Raw genomic sequence first — 21,276 nt, forward strand, 5'->3', positions numbered from 1 at the left:
TATCAGATTTTTCTAACTCAATTCTTTTATTACATAATATGGTATTAGTTTTGCATAGATCAAATAAGTACGAAGAGAGAAAACAATATGAAGATTTTCGATCATTTTCTTACTCTCTCAATTATTACATGGCAGGTGGGTATTAGATGAACCGATATAACTAATAAAGATAAAATAAAAATTAAGAGGGAAAGCCTGTGATGAAAAGGGGCATGACTAAACATACTTCATTCAACCTATTCATAGAATTGTGCTATAATACATTTCACGTAAAAGGCATGTATTTGTGACATCGATAGCAAAAATGCAATGAGCATGGATCAAACACGTAACCTTTAGATCTTTAGTCTAACACTCTCCCAACTAAACTATCTCCCCAAACTAATATAAATAATTTTAGTGTTTAAACTTAGTCAATAAATAAGATTAATGACATGATAATATAGTATGATACGACCAAATTAATGTGTGAATGAGTCAAACAAGAAAGAAGATGTCAATGTGGAGATAAAAATTCGAAATGAAAATAACGAGCGATTGATTTACAACTAAGGTACTCTTGAAGTACCTATAAGAGAGAATAGTATCATATTTTTCTAACTCGATTCTTTTGTTGCATAAGATGGTATAAGTTGTGAAAGGATTTTGCAGAGATCAAATAAGTGACAAGAGAGAAAACAATGTGAAGATTTTTTATCCCTTTCTTGCTCTCTCAATTATTCCATGGCTGGTGGGTATTAGACGATCCGATATAACTAATAAAGATAAAAGAAAAATTAAGAGGGAAAATCTTTGATGAAAAGGGGCAAACCATTAAGATAGAATTGTGCTATAATACAATTCATGTAAAAGGCATGTATTCGTGACATCAATAGCAAAAATGCAATAAGCGTAGATCAAACACACGACCTTTAGATTTTCAGTCTGATAATTTCCTAACTAAGCTATCCAAGCTAGATTATGCATTTTATTTAAAGTACATAACAATATTACTAATACTCTCTTTTGAGGTAGGTTATACAACTAATAAAGATAAATATAATAAAAAAAGATTTTCCTGAATAATATTTGTGTCGAAAGTTAGTCGATACATGAGATTAATGACCTGAGAACAGTATCACATTTTTCAAACTCAGTTCTTTTGTTGCATAAGATGGTATAAGGGCATGTATTTGTGACAACGAGAGCAAAAATGCGGTGAGCGTGGATCAAACACGCGACATTCAGATCTTCAGTCTGACGCTCTCCCAACTGAGCTATCCCCGCAATGGAATCATTTTTATTTAAAGTACATAACAATATAACTAACACACTCTTTTAAGATAAGTTATACAACGAATATAGATAAATAAAATAAAATAAAAAGATTTTTACTCAATAATGTTAGTGTCTAAAGTTAGTCGATACAAGAGATTAATAACTAGATAATCGAGTATCATGCGACTAGATTAATGTGTGAAGGAGTCAAACACGAAAGAAGATGTCAATGTGGAGATAAAACTTCAAAACAAAAATCACGAGCGATCGATGTACTACTAAAGTACTCTTGAAGTACCTATAAGAGAGAACAGTATCAGATTTTTCTAACTCGATTCTTTTTTTGCATAAGACGGTATAAGTTTTGAAAGGATTTTGCAGAGATCAAATAAGTGACAAGAGAGAAAACAATGTGAAGATTTTTTATCCCTTTCTTACTCTCTCAATTATTCCATGGCTGGTGGGTATTAGATGAACCGATATAACTAATAAAGATAAAAGAAAAATTAAGAGGGAAAGCATTTGATGAAAAGGGGCAAAACATAAAGATAGAATTGTGCTATAATACAATTCATGTAAAAGGCATGTATTCGTGACATCAATAGCAAAAATGCAATAAGCGTATATCAAACATACGACCTTTAGATCTTCAGTCTAATAATTTCCCAACTAAGCTATCCAAGCTAGATTATGCATTTTATTTAAAGTACATAACAATATTACTAATACTCTCTTTTGAGGTAGGTTATACAACTAATAAAGATAAATATAATAAAAAAAGTATTTTCCTGAATAATATTTCTGTAGAAAGTTTGTCGATACATGAGAATAATGACCTAATAATCGAGTATGATGTGACCAGATTAATGTGTGAAGGAGTCAAACAAGAAGAAAGATGTCATGTATGAGAGAAGAGTATCACATTTTTCAAACTCAGTAATTTTGTTGCATAAGACGATATAAGGGCATGTATTTGTGACATCGATACAAAAAATGCGATGAGTTTGGATCAAACACACGACATTCAGATCTTCAATCTACCGCTCTCCCAACTGAGCTGTCCCCGCAAGGGAATCATATTTATTTAAAATACAGAACAATATAACTAACACACTCTTTTAAATAAGTTATACAAAGAATATAGATAAATAAAATAAAAAAAGATTTTTACTCAATAATGTTAGTGTCTAAAGTTAGTCGATACAAGAGATTAATGACTTGATAATCGAGTATCATGCGACTAGATTAATGTGTGACGGAGTCAAACACGAAAGAAGATGTCAATGTGGAGATAAAACTTCGAAACGAAAATCAAGAGCGATCGATGTACTACTAAGGTACTCTTGAAGTACCTATAAGAGAGAATAGTATTAGATTTTTCTAACTCGATTCTTTTGTTGCATAAGACAGTATAAGTTTTGAAATGATTTTGCAGAGATCAAATAAGTGACAAGACAGAAAACAATGTAAAGATTTTTGATCCCTTTCTTACTCTCTCAATTATTCCATGGCTGGTGGGTATTAGATGAACCGATATAACTAATAAAGATAAAAGAAAAATTAAGAGGGAAAGCATTTTATGAAAAGGGGCAAAACATAAAGATAGAATTGTGCTATAATACAATTCATGTAAAAGGCATGTATTCGTGACATCAATAGCAAAAATGCAATAATCGTACATCAAACACACGACCTTTAGATCTTCAGTCTAATAATTTCCGAACTAAGCTATCCAAGCTAGATTATGCATTTTATTTATAGTACATAACAATATTACTAATACTCTCTTTTGAGGTAGGTTATACAACTAATAAAGATAAATATAATAAAAAAAGATTATCCTGAATAATATTTCTTTAGAAAGTTTGTCGATACATGAGATTAATGACCTGATAATCGAGTATGATGTGACCAGATTAATGTGTGAAGGAGTCAAAAAAGAAGAAAGATGTCATGTACGAGAGAAGAGTATCACATTTTTCAAACTTAGTGCTTTTGTTGCATTTATTTGTGACATCGATAGCAAAAATGTGATGAGTTTGAATCGAACACGCGACATTCAGATCTTCAGTCTACTGCTCTCTCAACTGAGCTATCCCGGCAAGGAAATCATATTTATTTAAAATACAGAACAATATAACTAATACACTCTTTTAAGATAAGTTATACAACGAATATAGATAAATAAAATAAAAAAAGATTTTTACTCAATAATGTTAGTATCATGAGACTAGATTAATGTGTGAAGGAGTCAAATAAGAAGAAAATTGAAAATCACGAGCCATCGATGTACGAGAGAACAGTATCACATTTCATAAGACAGTATAAGGGCAGAGGAAAAATGCGGTGAGCGTGGATCGTACACGACTTGCAGATCTTCAATCTGACGCTCTCCCAATTGAGCTATCCCCACAAGGGAATCATTTTTATTTAAAGTACAAAACAATATAACTAATACACTCTTTTAAGATAAGTTATACAACGAATATAGATAAATAAAATAAAAAAAAATATTTTTACTCAATAATGATAGTGTCTAAAGTCAGTCGATACAAGAGATTAATAACTTGATAATCGAGTATCATGCGACTAGATTAATGTATGTAGGAGTCAGACACGAAAGAAGATGTCAATGTGGAGATAAAACTTCAAAACGAAAATCACGAGCGATCGATGTACCTCTAAGGTACTCTTGAAGTACCTATAAGAGAGAACAGTATCAGATTTTTCTAACTCGATTTTTTTTTTGCATAAGACGGAATAAGTTTTGAAATGATTTTGCAGAGATCAAATAAGTGACAAGAGAGAAAACAATGTGAAGATTTTTGATCCCTTTCTTACTCTCTCAATTATTCCATGGCTGGTGTGTATTAGATGAACCGATATAACTAATAAAGATAAAAGAAAAATTAAGAGGGAAAGCCTTTGATGAAAAGGGGCAAAACATTAAGATAGAATTGTGCTATAATACAATTCATGTAAAAGGCATTTATTCGTGACATCAATAGCAAAAATGCAATAAGCGTAGATCAAACACACGACCTTTAGATCGTCAGTCTTGTAATTTCCCAACAAAGCTATGCAAGCTTGATTATCCATTTTATTTAAAGTACATAACAATATTACTAATACTCTCTTTTGAGGTAGTTTATACAACTAATAAAGATAAATATAATAAATAAAAGATTTTCCTGAATAATATTTTTGTCGAAAGTTAGTCAATACATGAGATTAATGACCTGATAATCGAGTATGATGCGACCTGATTAATGTGTGAAAGAGTCAAACAACAAAAAGATGTCAATGTGGAAATAAAACATCGAAATGAAAATTACGAGCGATCGATTTGCTACTAAGGTACTCCTGAATTATATATAAGAGAGAACGGTATCACATTTTTCAAACTCAGTTCTTTTGTTGCATAAGACGGTATCAGTTTTGAAATGATTTTTCCTATAATACATTTCACGTAAAGGGCATGTATTTGTGACATCGATAGCAAAAATGCGGTGAGCTTGGATCAAACATGCGACCTTCCGATCTTCAGTCTGACGCTCTCCCAAGTGAGCTATCCCAGCAAAAAAATTATTTTTATTTAAAGTATAGAAAAATATAACTAATACACTCTTTTAAGATAAGTTATACAACGAATATAGATAAATAAAATAAAATAAAATTTACTCAAATAATGTTAGTGTCTAATGTAAGTCGATACAAGAGATTAATGACTTGATAATCGAGTATCATGCGACTAGATTAATGTGTGAAGGAGTCAAACACGAAAGAAGATGTCAATGTGGAGATAAAACTTCGAAATGAAAACAAGAGCGATCGATGTACTACTAAGGTACTCTTGAAGTACCTATAAGAGAGAATAGTATCAGATTTTTCTAACTCGATTCTTTTGTTGCATAAGATGGTATAAGTTTTGAAATGATTTTGCAGAGATCAAATGAGTGACAAGAGAGAAAACAATGTGAAGATTTTATTTGTGTCGAAAGTTAGTCGATAGATGAGATTAATGACCTAATAATCGAGTATGATTCGACTAGATTAATGTGTGATGGAGTCAAACAAGAAGAGAAGAGTATCACATTTTTCAAACTCATTTCTTTTGTTGGATAAGACGGTATAAGGGCATCTATTTGGACATCGATAGCTAAAATGCGGTGAGCGTGGATCCAACACGCGACCTTTAGATCTTTAGTCTAACGCTCTCCCAACTGAGCTATCCCCGCAAAGTAAATAATATTATTTAAAATATAGAACAATATAAATAATGCATTCTTTTAAGATAAGTTATACAACGAATATAGATAAATAAAATAAAAAAATATTTTTACTCAATAATGTTAGAGTCTAAAGTTAGTCGATACAAGAGATTAAGGACTTGATAATCGAGTATCATGCGACTAGATTAATGTGTGAAGGATTCAAAAACGAAAGAAGATGTCAATGTGGAGATAAAACTTCAAAACGAAAATCACAAGTGATCGATGTACTACTAAGGTACTCTTGAAGTACCTATAAGAGAGAACAGTATCAGATTTTTCTAACTCGATTCTTTTTTTCAATAAGACAGTATAAGTTTTGAAATGATTTTGCAGATATCAAATAAGTGACAAGAGAGAAAACAATGTGAAGATTTTTTATCCCTTTCTTACTCACTCAATTATTCCATGGCTGGTGGGTATTAGATGAACCAATATAACTAATAAAGATAAAAGAAAATTTAAGAAGGAAAGCCTTTAATGAAAAGGGGAAACACATAAAGATAGAATTGTGCTATAATACAATTCATGTAAAAGGCATGTATTCGTGACATCAATAGCAAAAATGTAATAAGCGTAGATCAAACACACGACCTTTAGATTTTCAGTCTGATAATTTCCCAACTAAGCTATCCAAGCTAGATTATCCATTTTATTTAAAGTACATAACAATATTACTAATACACTCTTTTGAGGTAGGTTATACAACTAATAAAGATAAATATGGTAAAAAAAAGATTTTCTTGAATAATATTGGTGTCGAAAGTTATTCGATACATGATATTAATGACCTGATATCGAGCATGATGCGACAAGATTAATGTGAAGATCGATGTACGAATGAACAGTATCAGATTTTTCAAACTAAAATGCGATGAGCGTGGATCGAACACGACCTTCAGATCTTCAGTCTAACGCTCTCCCAACTGAGCTATCCCCACAAGGGAATCATTTTAATTTAAAGTACAGAACAATATAACTAATACACTCTTTTAAGATAAGCTATACAACAAATATAGATAAATAAAATAAAAAAAAAGATTTTTACTCAATAATGATAGTGTCTAAAGTTAGTCGATACAAGAGATTAATGACTTGATAATCGAGTATCATACGACTAGATTAATGTGTGAAGGAGTCAGACACGAAAGAAGATGTCAATGTGGAGATAAAACTTCAAAACATAAATCACGAGCGATCGATGTACTTCTAAGGTACTCTTGAAGTACCTATAAGAGAGAACAGTTTCAGATTTTTCTAACTCGATTCTTTTTTTGCATAAGACGGTATAAGTTTTGAAATGATTTTGCAGAGATCAAATAAGTGACAAGAGAGAAAACAATGTGAAGATTTTTGATCCCTTTCTTACTCTCTCAATTATTCCATGGCTGGTGGGTATTAGATAAACCAATATAACTAATAAAGATAAATGAAAAATACAGAGGTAAAGCCTTTGATGAAAAGGGGCAACACATAAAGATAGAATTGTGCTATAATACAATTCATGTAAAACGCATGTATTCGTGACATCAATAGCAAAAATGCAATAAGCATAGATCAAACACACGACCTTTAGATATTCAGTCTGATAATTTCCCAACTATGCTATCCAAGCTAGATTATCCATTTTATTTCAAGTACATAACAATATTACTAATACTCTCTTTTGAGGTAGGTTATACAACTAATAAAGATAAATATAATATAAAAAAAATTTCTGAATAATATTTGTGTCGAAAGTTAGTCGATACATGAGATTAATGATATGATAATTGAGTATGATGCGACCAGATTAATGTGAAGATCGATATATGAGAGAACAGTATCATATTTTTCAAACTAAAATGTAGTGAGCGTGGATCGAACACATGACCTTCAGATCTTCAGTCTGACGCTCTCCCAACTGAGCTATACCCGAAAGGGAATAATTTTTAATTAAAGTACAGAACAATATAACTATACACTCTTTTAAGATAAGTTATACAACAAATATAGATAAAAAAATAAAAAAAAAATATTTTTACTCAATAATGATAGTGTCTAAAGTCAGACGATACAAGAGATTAATAACTTGATAATCGGGCATCATGCGACTAGATTAATGTATGTAGGAGTCAGACACGAAAGAAGATGTCAATGTGGAGATAAAACTTCAAAACGAAAATCACGAGCGATCGATGTACCTCTAAGGTACTCTTGAAGTACCTATAAGAGAGAACAGTAAAGATTTTTCTAACTCAATTCTTTTTTTGCATAAGACGGAATAAGTTTTGAAATGATTTTGCAGAGATCAAATAAGTGACAAGAGAGAAAACAATGTGAAGATTTTTTATCCCTTTCTTACTCTCTCTCAATTATTCCATGGCTGGTGGGTATTAGATGAACCGATATAACTAATAAAGATAAATGAAAAATTCAGAGGTAAAGCCTTTGGTGAAAAGGGGCAACACATAAAGATAGAATTGTGCTATAATACAATTCATGTAAAAGGCATGTATTCGTGACATCAATGGCAAAAATGCAATAAGCGTAGATCAAACACACGACATTTAGATTTTCAATCTGATAATTTCCCAACTATGCTATCCAAGCTAGATTATCCATTTTATTTCAAGTACATAACAATATCACTAATACTCTCTTTTGAGGTAGGTTATACAACTAATAAAGATAAATATAATAAAAAAAGATTTTCTTGAATAATATTTGTGTCAAAAGTTAGTCGATACATGAGATTAATGACCTGATAATCTAGTATGATGCGACGAGTTTGGATCGAACACGCGACATTCAGATCTTCAGTCTGACGCTCTCCCAACTGAGCTTTCCCCGCAAGGGAATCATTTTTAATTAAAGTACAGAACAATATAACTAATACACTCTTTTAAGATACGTTATACAACAAATATAGATAAAAAAATATATAAAAAATATTTTTACTCAATAATGATAGTGTCTAGAGTCAGTCGATACAAGAGATTAATAACTTGAGAATCGAGTATCATGCGACTAGATTAATGTATGTAGGAGTCAGACACGAAAGAAGATGTCAATGTGGAGATAAAATTTCAAAACGAAAATCACGAGCGATCGATATACCTCTAAGGTACTCTTGAAGTACCTATAAGAGAGAACAGTATCAGATTTTTCTAACTCGATTCTTTTTTTGCATAAGACGGAATAGGTTTTGAAATGATTTTGCAGAGATCAAATAAGTGACAAGAGAGAAAACAATGTGAAGATTTTTGATCCCTTTCTTACTCTCTCAATTATTCCATGGCTGGTGGGTATTAGATGAACCGATATAACTAATAAAGATAAATGAAAAATTCAGAGGTAAAGCCTTTGGTGAAAAGGGGCAACACATAAAGATAGAATTGTGCTATAATACAATTCATGTAAAAGGCATGTATTCGTGACATCAATGGCAAAAATGCAATAAGCGTAGATCAAACACACGACCTTTAGATTTTCAATCTAATAATTTCCCAAATATGCTATCCTAGCTAAATTATCCATTTTATTTCAAGTACATGACAATATCACTAATACTCTCTTTTGAGGTAGGTTATACAACTAATAAAGATAAATATAATAAAAAAAGATTTTCTTGAATAATATTTGTGTCAAAAGTTATTCGATACATGAGATTAATGACCTGATAATCGAGTATGATGCGACCAGATTAATGTGAAGATCAATGTATGAGAGAACAGTATCATATTTTTCAGACTAAAATGCGGTGAGCGTAGTATCATATTTTTCAGACTAAAATGCGGTGAGTGTGGATCGAACACGCGACCTTCAGATCTTCAGTCTGACGCTCTCCCAACTGAGCTATCCCCGCAAGGGAATCATTTTTAATTTAAGAACCGAACAATATAACTAATACACTCTTTTAAGATAAGTTATACAACAAATATAGATAAAAAAAATAAAAAAAATATTTTTACTCAATAATGATAGTGTCTAAAGTCAGTCGATACAAGAGATTAATAACTTGATAATCGAGTATCATGCGACTAGATTAAAGTATGTTGGAGTCAGACACGAAAGAAGATGTCAATGTGGAGATAAAACTTCAAAACGAAAATCACGAGCGATCGATGTACCTCTAAGGTACTCTTGAAGTACCTATAAGAGAGAACAGTATCAGATTTTTCTAACTCGATTCTTTTTTTGCATAAGACGGAATAAGTTTTGAAATGATTTTGCAGAGATCAAATAAGTGACAAGAGAGAAAACAATGTGAAGATTTTTGATCCCTTTCTTACTCTCTAAATTATTCCATAGCTGGTGGGTATTAGATGAACCGATATAACTCATAAAGATAAATGAAAAATTCAGAGGTAAAGCCTTTGATGAAGAGGGGCAACACATAAAGATAGAATTGTGCTATAATACAATTCATGTAAAAGGCATGTATTCGTGACATCAATAGCAAAAATGCAATAAGCGTAGATCAAACACACGACCTGTAGATTTTCAATCTAATAATTTCCCAACTATGCTATCCAAGCTAGATTATCCATTTTATTTCAAGTAAATAACAATATCACTAATACTCTCTTTTGAGGTAGGTTATACAACTAATAAAGATAAATATAATAAAAAAAGATTTTCTTGAATAATATTTGTGTCAAAAGTTAGTCGATACATGAGATTAATGACCTGATAATCGAGTATGATGCGACAAGATTAATGTGAAGATCAATGTATGAGAGAACAGTATCATATTTTTCAGACTAAAATGCGGTGAGCGTAGTATCATATTTTTCAGACTAAAATGCGGTGAGCGTGGATCGAACACGTAACCTTCAGATCTTCAGTCTAACGCTCTCCCAACTAAGCTATCCCCGCAAGGGAATCATTTTTAATTAAAGTACAGAACACTATAACTAATACACTCTTTTAAGATAAGTTATAGAACAAATATAGATAAAAAAAAATAAAAAAAATATTTTTACTCAATAATGATAGTGTCTAAAGTCAGTCGATACAAGAGATTAATAACTTGATAATCGGGCATCATGCGACTAGATTAATGTATGTAGGAGTCAGACACGAAAGAAGATGTCAATGTGGAGATAAAACTTCAAAACGAAAATCATGAGCGATCGATGTACCTCTAAGGTACTCTTGAAGTACCTATAAGAGACAACAGTATCAAATTTTTCTAACTCGATTCTTTTTTTGCATAAGACGGTATAAGTTTTGAAATGATTTTCCATAGATCAAATAAGTGACAAGAGAGAAAACAATTTGATGATTTTTTATCCCTTTCTTACTCTCTCAATTATTCCATGGCTGGTGGGTATTAGATGAACCGATATAACTAATAAAGATAAATGAAAAATTCAGAGGTAAAGCCTTTGATGAAGAGGGGCAACACATAAAGATAGAATTGTGCTATAATACAATTTGTGTCAAAAGTTAGTCGATACATGAGATTAATGACCTGATAATTGAGTATGATGCGACCAGATTAATGTATGAGAGAACAGTATCATATTTTTCAGACTAAAATGCGGTGAGCGTGTATCGAACACGTGACCTTCAGATCTTCAGTCTGACGCTCTCCCAACTGAGCTATCCCCGCAAGGGAATCATTTATAATTAAAGTACAGAACAATATAACTAATACACTCTTTTAAGATAAGTTATACAACAAATATAGATAAAAAAATAAAAAAAATATTTTTACTCAATAATGATAGTGTCTAAAGGTAGTCGATACAAGAGATTAATAACTTGATAATCGAGTATCATGCGACTAGATTAATGTATGTAGGAGTCAGACACGAAAGAAGATGTCAATGTGGAGATAAAACTTCAAAACGAAAATCACGAGCGATCGATGTACCTCTAAGGTACTCTTGAAGTACCTATAAGAGAGAACAGTATCAGATTTTTCTAACACGATTCTTTTTTTGCATAATACGGAATAAGTTTTGAAATGATTTTGCAGAGATCAAATAAGTGACAAGAGAGAAAACAATGTGAAGATTTTTGATCCCTTTCTTACTCTCTCAATTATTCCATAGCTGGTGGGTATTAGATGAACCGATATAACTAATAAAGATAAATAAAAAAATTCAGAGGTAAAGCCTTTGGTGAAAAGGGGCAACACATAAAGATAGAATTATGCTATAATACAATTCATGTAAAAGGCATGTATTCGTGACATCAATGGCAAAAATGCAATAAGCGTAGATCAAATACACGACCTTTAGATTTTCAATCTGATAATTTCCCAACTTTGCTATCCTAGCTAAATTATCCATTTTATTTCAAGTACATGACAATATCACTAATACTCTCTTTTGAGGTAGGTTATACAACTAATAAAGATAAATATAATAAAAATTTATTTCAAGTACATGACAATATCACTAATACTCTCTTTTGAGGTAGGTTATACAACTAATAAAGATAAATATAATAAAAAAGATTTTCTTGAATAATATTTGTGTCAAAAGTTAGTCGATACATGAGATTAATGACCTGATAATCGAGTATGATGCGACAAGATTAATGTGAAGATCAATGTATGAGAGAACAGTATCATATTTTTCAAACTAAAATACGGTGAGTGTGGATCGAACACGCGACCTTTAAATCTTCAGTCTGACGCTCTCCCAACTGAGCTATCCCCGCAAGGGAATCATTTTTAATTAAAGTACCAAACAATATAACAAATACACTCTTTTAAGATAAGTTATACAAAAATATAGATAAAAAAAATATAAAAAATATTTTTACTCAATTATGATAGTGTCTAAAGTCAGTCGATACAAGAGATTAAGAACTTGATAATCGAGTATCATGCGACTAGATTAATGTATGTAGGAGTCAGACACGAAAGAAGATGTCAATGTGGAGATAAAACTTCAAAACGAAAATCACGAGCGATCGATGTACCTCTAAGGTACTCTTGAAGTACCTATAAGAGAGAACAGTATCAGATTTTTCTAACTCGATTCTTTTTTTGCATAAGACGGTATAAGTTTTGAAATGATTTTCCAGAGATCAAATAAGTGACAATAGAGAAAACAATTTGATGATTTTTGATCCCTTTCTTACTCTCTCAATTATTCCATGGCTGGTGGGTATTAGATGAACCGATATAACTAATAAAGATAAATGAAAAATTCAGAGGTAAAGCCTTTGATGAAGAGGGGCAACACATAAAGATAGAATTGTGCTATAATACAATTCATGTAAAAGGCATGTATTCGTGACATCAATAGCAAAAATGCAATAAGCGTAGATCAAACACACGATCTTTAGATTTTCAATCTGATAATTTCCCAACTATGATATCCCAGCTAGATTATCCACTTTATTTCAAGTAAATAACAGTATCACTAATACTCTCTTTTGAGGTAGGTTATACAACTAATAAAGATAAATATAATAAAAAAAGATTTTCTTGAATAATATTTGTGTCAAAAGTTAGTCGATACATGAGATTAATGACCTGATAATCGAGTATGATGCGACCAGATTAATGTGTAGATCAATGTATGAGAGAACAGTATCATATTTTTCAGACTAAAATGAGGTGAGCATGGATCGAACACACGACCTTCAGATCTTGAGTCTGACGCTCTCCCAACTGAGCTATCCCCGCAAGGAAATCATTTTTAATTAAATTACAGAACAATATAACTAATACACTCTTTTAAGATAAGTTATACAACAAATATAGATAAAAAAAATAAAAAAAAAATATTTTTACTCAATAATGATAGTGTCTAAAGTCAGACGATACAAGAGATAAATAACTTAATAATCGGGCATCATGCGACTAGATTAATGTATGTAGGAGTCAGACACGAAAGAAGATGTCAATGTGGAGATAAAACTTCAAAACGAAAATCACGAGCGATCGATGTACCTCTAAGGTACTCTTGAAGTACCTATAAGAGAGAACAGTATCAGATTTTACTAACTCAATTCTTTTTTTGCATAAGACGGAATAAGGTTTGAAATGATTTTCCAGAGATCAAATAAGTGACAAGAGAGAAAACAATGTGAAGATTTTTGATCCCTTTCTTACTCTCTCTCAATTATTCCATGTCTAGTGGGTATTAGATGAACCGATATAACTAATAAAGATAAATGAAAAATTCAGAGGTAAAGCCTTTGGTGAAAAGGGGCAACACATAAAGATAGAATTGTGCTATAATACAATTCATGTAAAAGGCATATATTCATGACATCAATGGCAAAAATGCAATAAGCGTAGATCAAACACACGACCTTTAGATTTTCAATCTGATAATTTCCCAACTATGCTATCCAAGCTAGATTATCCACTTTATTTCAAGTACATAACAATATCACTAATACTCTCTTTTGAGGTAGGTTATACAACTAATAAAGATAAATATAATAAAAAAAGATTTTCTTTAATAATATTTGTGTCAAAAGTTAGTCGATACATGAGATTAATGACCTGATAATCTAGTATGATGCGACCAGATTAATGTGAAGATCAATGTATTGGAGAACAATATCATATTTTTCAAAACAAAATGCAGTGAGTTTGGATCGAACACGCGACATTCAGATCTTCAGTCTGACGCTCTCTCAACTGAGCTATCCCCGCAAGGGAATCATTTTTAATTAAAGTACAGAACAATATAACTAATACACTCTTTTAAGATACGTTATACAACAAATATAGAAAAAATATATATAAAAAATATTTTTACTCAATAATGATATTGTCTAGAGTCAGTCGATACAAGAGATTAATAACTTGAGAATCGAGTATCATGCGACTAGATTAATGTATGTAGGAGTCAGACACGAAAGAAGATGTCAATGTCGAGATAAAACTTCAAAACGAAAATCACGAGCGATCGATGTACCTCTAAGGTACTCTTGAAGTACCTATAAGAGAGAACAGTATTAGATTTTTCTTACTCGATTCTTTTTTTGCATAAGACGGAATAAGTTTTGAAATGATTTTGCAGAGATCAAATAAGTGACAAGAGAGAAAACAATGTGAAGATTTTTGATCCCTTTCTTACTCTCTCAATTATTCCATGGCTGGTGGGTATTAGATGAACCGATATAACTAATAAAGATAAATGAAAAATTCAGAGGTAAAGCCTTTGGTGAAAAGGGGCAACACATAAAGATAGAATTGTGCTATAATACAATTCATGTAAAAGGCATGTATTCGTGACATCAATGGCAAAAATGCAATAAGCGTAGATCAAACACACGACCTTTAGATTTTCAATCTGATAATTTCCCAACTATGTTATCCAAGCTAGATTATCCATTTTATTTCAAGTACATAACAATATCACTAATACTCTCTTTTGAGGTAGGTTATACAACTAATAAAGATAAATATAATAAAAAAAGATTTTCTTGAATAATATTTGTGTCAAAAGTTAGTCGATACATGAGATTAATGACTGATAATCTAGTATGATGCGACCAGATTAATGTGAAGATCAATGTATGAGAGAACAATATCATATTTTTCAAACCAAAATGCGGTGAGTTTGGATCGAACACGCGACATTCAGATCTTCAGTCTGACGCTCTCCCAACTGAGCTATCCCCGCAAGGGAATCATTTTTAATTAAAGTACAGAACAATATAACTAATACACTCTTTTAAGATACGTTATACAACAAATATAGATAAAAAAATATATAAAAAATATTTTTACTCAATAATGATTGTGTCTAGAGTCAGTCGATACAAGAGATTAATAACTTGAGATTCGAGTATCATGCGACTAGATTAATGTATGTAGGAGTCAGACACGAAAGAAGATGTCAATGTGGAGATAAAATTTCAAAACGAAAATCACGAGCGAACGATATACCTCTAAGGTACTCTTGAAGTACCTATAAGAGAGAACTGTATCAGATTTTTCTAACTCGATTCTTTTTTTGCATAAGACGGAATAAGTTTTGAAATGATTTTGCAGAGATCAAATAAGTGACAAGAGAGAAAACAATGTGAAGATTTTTGATCCCTTTCTTACTCTCTCAATTATTCCATGGCTGGTGGGTATTAGATGAACCGATATAACTAATAAAGATAAATGAAAAATTCAGAGGTAAAGCCTTTGGTGAAAAGGGGCAACACATAAAGATAGAATTGTGCTATAATACAATTCATGTAAAAGTCATGTATTCGTGACATCAATGGCAAAAATGCAATAAGCGTAGATCAAACACACGACCTTCAGATTTTCAATCTAATAATTTCCCAACTATGCTATCCTAGCTAAATTATCCATTTTATTTCAAGTACATGACAATATCACTAATACTCTCTTTTGAGGTAGGTTATACAACTAATAAAGATAAATATAATAAAAAAAGATTTTCTTGAATAATATTTGTGTCAAAAGTTAGTCGATACATGAGATTAATGACCTGATAATCGAGTATGATGCGACCAGATTAATGTGAAGATCAATGTATGAGAGAACAGAACGCAGTATCATATTTTTCAGACTAAAATGCGGTGAGCGTGGATCGAACACGCGACCTTCAGATCTTCAGTCTGACGCTCTCCCAACTGAGCTATCCCCGCAAGGAAATCATTTTTAATTTAAGTACAGAACAATATAACTAATACACTCTTTTAAGATAAGTTATACAACAAATATAGATAAAAAAATATAAAAAAATATTTTTACTCAATAATGATAGTGTCTAAAGTCAGTCGATACAAGAGATTAATAACTTGATAATCGAGTATCATGCGACTAGATTAATGTATGTAGGAGTCAGACACGAAAGAAGATGTCAATGTGGAGATAAAACTTGAAAACGAAAATCACGAGCGATCGATGTACCTCTAAGGTACTCTTGAAGTACCTATAAGAGTGAACAGTATCAGATTTTTCTAACTCGATTCTTTTTTTGCATAAGACGGAATAAGTTTTGAAATGATTTTGCAGAGATCAAATAAGTGACAAGAGAGAAAACAATGTGAAGATTTTTTATCCCTTTCTTACTCTCTCAATTATTCCATAGCTGGTGGGTATTAGATGAACCGATATAACTCATAAAGATAAATGAAAAATTCAGAGGTAAAGCCTTTGATGAAGAGGGGCAACACATAAAGATAGAATTGTGCTATAATACAATTCATGTAAAAGGCATGTATTCGTGACATCAATAGCAAAAATGCAACAAGCGTAGATCAAACACACGACCTTTAGATTTTCAATCTGATAATTTCCCAACTATTCTATCCAAGCTAGATTATCCATTTTATTTCAAGTAAATAACAATATCACTAATACTCTCTTTTGAGGTAGGTTATACAACTAATAAAGATAAATATAATAAAAAAAGATTTTCTTGAATAATATTTGTGTCAAAAGTTAGTCGATACATGAGATTAATGACCAGATAATCGAGTATGATGCGACAAGATTAATGTGAAGATCAATGTATGAGAGAACAGTATCATATTTTTCAGACTAAAATGCGGTGAGCGTAGTATCATATTTTTCAGACTAAAATGCGGTGAGCGTGGATCGAACACGTAACCTTTAGATCTTCAGTCTGACGCTCTCCCAACTAAGCTATCCCCGCAAGGGAATCATTTTTAATTAAAGTACAGAACACTATAACTAATACACTCTTTTAAGATAAGTTATAGAACAAATATAGATAAAAAAAAATAAAAAAAATATTTTTACTCAATAATGATAGTGTCTAAAGTCAGTCAATACAAGAGATTAATAACTTGATAATCGGGCATCATGCGACTAGATTAATGTATGTAGGAGTCAGACACGAAAGAAGATGTCAATGTGGAGATAAAACTTCAAAACGAAAATCATGAGCGATCGATGTACCTCTAAGGTACTCTTGAAGTACCTATAAGAGACAACAGTATCAAATTTTTCTAACTCGATTCTTTTTTTGCATAAGACGGTATAAGTTTTGAAATGATTTTCCATAGATCAAATAAGTGACAAGAGAGAAAACAATTTGATGATTTTTTATCCCTTTCTTACTCTCTCAATTATTCCATGGCTGGTGGGTATTAGATGAACCGATATAACTAATAAAGATAAATGAAAAATTCAGAGGTAAAGCCTTTGATGAAGAGGGGCAACACATAAAGATAGAATTGTGCTATAATACAATTTGTGTCAAAAGTTAGTCGATACATGAGATTAATGACCTGATAATCGAGTATGATGCGACCAGATTAATGTGAAGATCAATGTATGAGAGAACAGTATCATATTTTTCAGACTAAAATGCGGTGAGTGCAGTATCATATTTTTCAGACTAAAATGCTGTGAGCGTGGATCGAACACGCGACCTTCAGATCTTCAGTCTGACGCTCTCCCAACTGAGCTATCCCCGCAAGGGAATCATTTTTAATTAAAGTTCAGAACAATATAACTAATACACTCTTTTAAGATAAGTTATACAACAAATATAGATAAAAAAAATAAAAAAAATATTTTTACTCAATAATGATAGTGTCTAAAGTCAGTCGATACAAGAGATTAATAACTTGATAATCGAGTATCATGCGACTAGATTAATGTATGTAGGAGTCAGACACGAAAGAAGATGTCAATGTGGAGATAAAACTTCAAAACGAAAATCACGAGCGATCGATGTACCTCTAAGGTACTCTTGAAGTACCTATAAGAGAGAACAGTATCAGATTTTTCTAACACGATTCTTTTTTTGCATAATACGGAATAAGTTTTGAAATGATTTTGCAGAGATCAAATAAGTGACAAGAGAGAAAACAATGTGAAGATTTTTGATCCCTTTCTTACTCTCTCAATTATTCCATAGCTGGTGGGTATTAGATGAACCGACATAACTAATAAAGATAAATAAAAAAATTCAGAGGTAAAGCCTTTGGTGAAAAGGGGCAACAAATAAAGATAGAATTGTGCTATAATACAATTCATGTAAAAGGCATGTATTCGTGACATCAATGGCAAAATGCAATAAGCGTAGATCAAACACACGACCTTTAGATTTTCAATCTGATAATTTCCCAACTTTGCTATCCTAGCTAAATTATCCATTTTATTTCAAGTACATGACAATATCACTAATACTCTCTTTTGAGGTAGGTTATACAACTAATAAAGATAAATATAATAAAAATTTATTTCAAGTACATGACAATATCACTAATACTCTCTTTTGAGGTAGGTTATACAACTAATAAAGATAAATATAATAAAAAAGATTTTCTTGAATAATATTTGTGTCAAAAGTTAGTCGATACATGAGATTAATGACCTGATAATCGAGTATGATGCGACAAGATTAATGTGAAGATCAATGTATGAGAGAACAGTATCATATTTTTCAAACTAAAATACGGTGAGTGTGGATCGAACACGCGACCTTTAAATCTTCAGTCTGACGCTCTCCCAACTGAGCTATCCCCGCAAGGGAATCATTTTTAATTAAAGTACCGAACAATATAACAAATACACTCTTTTAAGATAAGTTATACAAAAATATAGATAAAAAAAATATAAAAAATATTTTTACTCAATTATGATAGTGTCTAAAGTCAGTCGATACAAGAGATTAAGAACTTGATAATCGAGTATCATGCGACTAGATTAATGTATGTAGGAGTCAGACACGAAAGATGATGTCAATGTGGAGATAAAACTTCAAAACGAAAATCACGAGCGATCAATGTACCTCTAAGGTACTCTTGAAGTACCTATAAGAGAGAACAGTATCAGATTTTTCTAACTCGATTCTTTTTTTGCATAAGACGGTATAAGTTTTGAAATGATTTTCCAGAGATCAAATAAGTGACAATAGAGAAAACAATTTGATGATTTTTGATCCCTTTCTTACTCTCTCAATTATTCCATGGCTGGTGGGTATTAGATGAACCGATATAACTAATAAAGATAAATGAAAAATTCAGAGGTAAAGCCTTTGATGAATAGGGGCAACACATAAAGATAGAATTGTGCTATAATACAATTCATGTAAAAGGCATGTATTCGTGACATCAATAGCAAAAATGCAATAAGCGTAGATCAAACACACGATCTTTAGATTTTCAATCTGATAATTTCCCAACTATGCTATCCCAGCTAGATTATCCACTTTATTTCAAGTAAATAACAGTATCACTAATACTCTCTTTTGAGGTAGGTTATACAACTAATAAAGATAAATATAATAAAAAAAGATTTTCTTGAATAATATTTGTGTCAAAAGTTAGTCGATACATGAGATTAATGACCTGGTAATCTAGTATGGTGCGTGCGGTGAGTTTGGATCGAACACGCGACCTTCAGATCTTCAGTCTGACGCTCTCTCAACTGAGCTATCCCCGCAAGGGAATCATTTTTAATTAAAGTACAGAACAATATAACTAATACACTCTTTTAAGATACGTTATACAACAAATATAGAAAAAATATATATAAAAAATATTTTTACTCAATAATGATATTGTCTAGAGTCAGTCGATACAAGAGATTAATAACTTGATAATCGAGTATCATGCGACTAGATTAATGTATGTAGGAGTCAGACACGAAAGAAGATGTCAATGTCGAGATAAAACTTCAAAACGAAAATCACGAGCGATCGATGTACCTCTAAGGTACTCTTGAAGTACCTATAAGAGAGAACAGTATCAGATTTTTCTTACTCGATTCTTTTTTTGCATAAGACTGAATAAGTTTTGAAATGATTTTGCAGAGATCAAATAAGTGACAAGAGAGAAAACAATGTGAAGATTTTTGATCCCTTTCTTACTCTCTCAATTATTCCATGGCTGGTGGGTATTAGATGAACCGATATAACTAATAAAGATAAATGAAAAATTCAGAGGTAAAGCCTTTGGTGAAAAGGGGCAACACATAAAGATAGAATTGTGCTATAATACAATTCATGTAAAAGGCATGTATTCGCGACATCAATGGCAAAAATGCAATAAGCGTAGATCAAACACACGACCTTTAGATTTTCAATCTGATAATTTCCCAACTATGTTATCCAAGCTAGATTATCCATTTTATTTCAAGTACATAACAATATCACTAATACTCTCTTTTGACGTAGGTTATACAACTAATAAAGATAAATATAATAAAAAAAGATTTTCTTGAATAATATTTGTGTCAAAAGTTAGTCGATACATGAGATTAATGACTGATAATCTAGTATGATGCGACCAGATTAATGTGAAGATCAATGTATGAGAGAACAATATCATATTTTTCAAACCAAAATGCGGTGAGTTTGGATCGAACACGCGACATTCAGATCTTCAGTCTGACGCTCTCCCAACTGAGCTATCCCCGCAAGGGAATCATTTTTAATTAAAGTACAGAACAATATAACTAATACACTCTTTTAAGATACGTTATACAACAAATATAGATAAAAAAATATATAAAAAATATTTTTACTCAATAATGATAGTGTCTAGAGTCAGTCGATACAAGAGATTAATAACTTGAGAATCGAGTATCATGCGACTAGATTAATGTATGTAGGAGTCAGACACGAAAGAAGATGTCAATGTGGAGATAAAACTTCAAAACGAAAATCACGAGCGATCGATGTACCTCTAAGGTACTCTTGAAGTACCTATAAGAGAGAACAGTATCAGATTTTACTAACTCAATTCTTTTTTTGCATAAGACGGAATAAGTTTTGAAATGATTTTGCAGAGATCAAATAAGTGACAAGAGAGAAAACAATGTGAAGATTTTTGATCCCTT

At 31.5% G+C, this 21,276-nt stretch overlaps 4 non-coding genes across 4 annotated transcripts; all 4 read right to left on the bottom strand.

The window, feature by feature from the left end:
- Positions 1-5,422: 5,422 nt before the first annotated feature.
- Positions 5,423-5,495, bottom strand: TRNAF-AAA (transfer RNA phenylalanine (anticodon AAA)). Its single transcript has one exon. It is a non-coding gene; the product is annotated as a tRNA-Phe (tRNA).
- Positions 5,496-13,088: 7,593 nt separating this feature from the next.
- Positions 13,089-13,161, bottom strand: TRNAL-CAA (transfer RNA leucine (anticodon CAA)). The gene has a single exon. It is a non-coding gene; the product is annotated as a tRNA-Leu (tRNA).
- A 2,869-nt stretch (positions 13,162-16,030) lies between these two features.
- TRNAF-GAA (transfer RNA phenylalanine (anticodon GAA)) lies at positions 16,031-16,103 on the bottom strand. The gene has a single exon. It is a non-coding gene; the product is annotated as a tRNA-Phe (tRNA).
- A 1,727-nt stretch (positions 16,104-17,830) lies between these two features.
- On the bottom strand, positions 17,831-17,903 carry TRNAF-GAA (transfer RNA phenylalanine (anticodon GAA)). Its single transcript has one exon. It is a non-coding gene; the product is annotated as a tRNA-Phe (tRNA).
- Positions 17,904-21,276: the final 3,373 nt, after the last annotated feature.

The sequence above is a fragment of the Musa acuminata genome, chromosome BXJ3-7, assembly GCF_036884655.1.
Source record: "Musa acuminata AAA Group cultivar baxijiao chromosome BXJ3-7, Cavendish_Baxijiao_AAA, whole genome shotgun sequence".
NCBI lineage: Eukaryota > Viridiplantae > Streptophyta > Magnoliopsida > Zingiberales > Musaceae > Musa > Musa acuminata.